We start from the raw sequence: 5,155 nt of genomic DNA on the forward strand, positions 1-5,155 counted from the left end.
TGCATCCTTGTATCTCCCAATCCACTTCTCCATGATGGAACTATTTAGAATGCAAAATGTATTCACCTTGTGGCATAATGCTTCATCCAGTCTTCGTTGCCTTCCTTTTCCTTGTGGCACATTAGTGATTAAATGGCACATTAGTGATTAAATGGTCATCCTCCTCATTGCTCCACAATCGTGGCATGGAAGGATCTATGTGAGATAGATGTGTTGAGATATACACAAGAGACTGTTGTATCAACCATCTCTCTGCCATGCTTGCTTCTGGCCTTGATATTTGTCTCACAAAGTCCTTTAAGGTTTTCATGAACCTTTTAAGGAAAAACACCCATCGAACATGCACAACACCACAAGGCGCCACTTCATCAGCCAAATGCACCACAAGATGCAATTGGCTATAGTAAGAATTTTTCTAGGAAAATTGTCCTCGATCATACACAATGCCTCTATAGCATTGAGATAAGCCATCTCAATGGATGTAGGATCTATCTCCTTTAAGGATATGTACCTACATACATAGCAATCATGTGTACGATTTACCAATACATAAATTCTGAGTATATGAGAATACCAAATATGCAATATAACTTAGCTAGTGAATTGAAGAGAAGATTCATACCTCACCAAGATTCCCATTTTGTAAATAGCCTCTCTCACCTTCTTGTCTCCACAACCAACTATAGCAATTGGAAGAATAAACTATGCATAGAAAAAAATGGAAGTTAGTATACAAGCCTACAAATTATGTTCCATAAAGAGAAAATCAAAAAGCGAATATTTATATACCTGTAATATCTTGTGCCAATTGTGTGTCATGAGGCCATATAATTTTACCTCTCCTTTCTTTTTGGTCTTTGTGAAGGCACCTTAATCAAAGGCTCGAGGTGCACATCCATGTTTGCTACCTTATACTTGCTTAGTATAAGGAGAGCAAGCATGATATGACCTTTCTTGATTGCCACCCATGGAGAAAGGTTGTAATTCACCAATACAATAGGCTAAGTAGACCATGATGTGGGCTTGAAGCCAAATGGGTTACCACCATCCATGATGTGGACTTGAAGCCAAATGGGTTACCACCATCCATGGCCAATAAGCCAAGACATAAGTGATAGGGCTCATCTTTAAACTCTGGCCATTGATTCTCCACATGTTGCCATGCCAATGAATCAGCTACGGTCTTCATGATGCCATAGGTTGAGCGATGAGTAGCATGCCATGTCATGAGTTCTGCAATCCCCTTACATTTAAACATGTGTTGGATACAAGGAATGATAGGGAAGTGTCTCAACACTTTTCTGGGAACTTTGTCTCCTTGCAAATCATCCCTATAGCAACTCTCCCCATATTGTAGACATTGTATTGCATCTTTATTAACCCCTCTAAATAGCATGCAATCATTGGGACATATGTGTATTTTTGTGTAATCCATACCTAACATAGAGAGCATTTTACGACACCCATCTCGTGAGTTTGGTAATAGATTTTGAGGGGGGGAAATCTTCTTAAGAACCCTACAACATAACATAAGAAATCATATGTCAAAATATTAGCAAGAGAGTATATAAAACATGAGACATTTTCAATTTAAGAGAATAGAATGAGGCGGTCTTACCTAAGAAGACTTATGAAACCTTCATCACTCCATCCATAAGTTGTTTGCAAGTTTAATAGCTCCAAGTTTGCTCACAATGTGGAGTACGAACATCCCTTATACAAAGGGGTGCTTGTCTCTCTATGTAAGGTTTCCTCCTCTTGTGACATTGGAGCTTTCTCACTATCATCTATGACCTCCCATCCAAAGAAGTCATTCACCATGTCATCCATGATGAGATTCTCTTCCTCCTCATGTGGCAATGGTGGGTGATTTTGCTGACTATACAGCAACATTTAGTAGCATTCCAGCAATACTTTCAGCAACAATGAAATTCTTTAAGAACATAAGCATTCCAAGAACCATTCACTTAATATACTAAATTGGGGATTCCAAGTAGTTTACAGTGATGATTTCCTAGTACTTAACATCTATTTTTTGGTAGAATGCATGAAGTACTTATGTTCGCTCAATAATGTTCAAAGTAACATACTTTAATCTAAGGAGAGGGGTTCTGTAAATTTTAGAGAAAAACATACATATAAGGAAGGGGGTGACATAGTCATTGTTAAAGGTATCCTTATAAGCTTAAATAGGGGGGTGTTATTATCTTATGAGCATCATATATAGGGGGTTTTCTTGAGGTTAATGCACACAAGTGACATACCCTTTTATTGTGAGTGAATCCCTTGGGGTTATGTGGAAGAGTTTTGTGTGCTAATAATGCATCAGATATGCCATCAAAGGCATTGGCAATGTGGAATTGACTTCATACTTTGGGATCCTTATACTCTTGCTAACACCTTGTATGTACCCGAAATCTGCAAGAATCTCATTTTTATCTCAGCACTTGCCAAAGTTGGCTTGAAAATTCAGTTTTTTGATCATTGTTGTTCCACAACAAAATTGCTTCAGATGCACTTCTCTTATTTGGTACACTACGCAATGGCCTATACAGGCTTGACATGTATAAAAGTGTTGAAATATACAAGTGAATAGGGTGTGTGTGGGAACAAGCTCTTGGATAGAGGCTGTAAAAGAGAAGATGTAATTGTGAAAGAACCTGTGAAAAGGTTAGAAGAATCTACTAGGAGAGAATAATGGGTAGCATGAGGGAATTTAGGAGTGTGGAGATATTCTGGGAGATAATCAGGGAAAAGAGAAGAGGTGGAGAGAATCAGGCAAGAGGTGGAGATATTCAGGGAGTGAATCATGGAGAAATCAATGGGATTTGATGCTTGATGTAAACTCTATAAATTGAGGCATAGCCCTAATGAGAATTTGCTGGTTTTTGAGTATCCATGCCTACATTAATCTATGTGCTAATTATTCACTAATTACGTCTTAATCACTTGCTAATCACTTTGTTAATTATGCTGATTCTAGTGTTTGATCCACCATAGCTCATCATTTAGCTCAAATTTCAACATGGTATCAGAGCCATGCCTAGAATCAACCAGATTTATGAGCCCATTAGTGAATTAATCAGGATTAGTAAGTAATTAGCAAAAAAATCAGTTTTTAGTGAGTTTTCACTCTTCCCCTTCACCCCCAGCCAGTGGAGGACTTCATTCTCCATGCACAGTCAACATTAGGCTATGCCCTTCTAACACAAGCTAGTGAACAACCCTAGCTACAAGCACATCAAACGGCGCAGCAAAACGCGAAGGCGTTTAGGAGAAATCGCCGTTTTCTTCAGCGCTGTTTTTTCTGAGTAAAATGCAGATCTACACTCCATCAAATCAAATTGAGATAATTCCTCTTAGCACAAAGGGTAATCAAGCATGCTCTACAAGCTGGTGAAGACAGAAATCAATTTCATCAAGTCTACAGAGAGATCAAAGCTCTTCATCAAATCTGCAGGTGACTTTGGTAAAACAGAGATTAAGCTTTCATTATTTGGTCAAATCTTGTGTTTCTTGGCTTAATCCTCTACTAGACTCATTGCTATTGATGCATTTGAAAGCATTTGAGCTCATTTGAAGTGGAAGGCACCAGATCTGAGCTCCCCGCATACTCTGTTTTTTGCACACAAACCAGAGCATTAATTTGCTAATCAGTGATTAATCAGTGCTAATCACTGTACTTTGGTGCAATTGAGGGTTAAAATTAACCATTAGGTATCTGATACAGATCCCTAAAGCTTCAGATTGCAAATCGGAGTTGGTTTGATACTCCAACCATCTCGTACAAATTGGTTACTCTCAATTTAATGTAATTTCTGGTGATTTTATGCTGATAAAATTATTGTAATCATCTATTAAACACCAGATTGAGTTGTAAAAGGGTAGACACTGCCCTTGAATTTGGATCAAGAGGTAAGACCCCCTTCACATCACCATGAATTCAGCATAGGAAATAGCCAAATTTAATGGAGAACAGTTTTATACATGGCAAACAAAAACCATGTATTTGCTGATGAGGAAAAATCTGTGGGGATTAGTTGAAGGGAGAGATGAATGCCCAGAGAGAGGAGAAAATGAGTGGAAGAGTAGGAATGAAAAAGCATTGGGGCTCAGTTTAAATGATGAGATCATTCATCATATCACAGGGATACAGTGGGCAAAAGATGCATGGGATGAACTCAATAAATTATTTGGTACACAAGCAAAAAATTCCAAGATAAATCTATTAATGCAATTTTACAAATTGGACATGAAGGAAAGTGAACCTTTAATCACACACTTGAACAAATATAAAAGCATTAAGCAACAGCTGGCTATTGGCAAAAAGGTAGAAGATGATGAAGCATTAGCTGTACTTTTGAAGAGTGTGGACAAAGGAGATTATGAAAACATTGTAGCAACACTAAAGAATGTACCTGAACTGAAGATACATGAGATAGAAGCAGCTCTACTAGAGCAAGAGAGCAGAGGCAAAGAGAAGAAAGAGCTCGACTCAACAGCAGGAGAGGAAAAAGCATTCTTCACCCGAGGAGGATTCTCTCGAGGACGAGGACGAGGAAGAGGCAGAGTAGGAGGGAGGACCTTCACTTGCCACAAATGTGGAAAGCCAGGACACATGGCCAGAGACTCCTACAGCAAACCCAGTGAAGAAGGAACGACATCGGCAAACTTCATGGAGGCTCCAAGGGAAGTGGAGTCGGATCATCTTTTCTGAGAGAGAGAGAGAGAGAGAACCCACAACCCAATGTAACCTGCCCCAATAAAGTAAAACCACCTCTGAGCCACCGATGATGTAGGCCAAGTGGTAGTTGTATGTGTGAGCACTTTAGTCAAGGTCGCGGGCACTTATAGTAGCCTTGGACACATAGAGAGAGAGAGTGTCAAGGACTATGGAGTTTAGGGACTTGAGGCACTGGTCGCGGGCTATCAAGTACGAGGGAAACTTGATACAGGGTCCAGGTGTGTTAGGATTATTCACTTGAGGGGAGGTGTTGAAATATACAAGTGAATAGGGTGTGTGTGGGAACAAGCTCTTGGATAGAGGCTGTAAAAGAGAAGATGTAATTGTGAAAGAACCTGTGAAAAGGTTAGAAGAATCTACTGGGAGAGAATAATGGGTAGCATGAGGGAATTTAGGAGTGTGGAGATATTC

The sequence above is a fragment of the Cibotium barometz genome, chromosome 5, assembly GCF_041138505.1.
Source record: "Cibotium barometz isolate CiBa-2024 chromosome 5, ASM4113850v1, whole genome shotgun sequence".
NCBI lineage: Eukaryota > Viridiplantae > Streptophyta > Polypodiopsida > Cyatheales > Cibotiaceae > Cibotium > Cibotium barometz.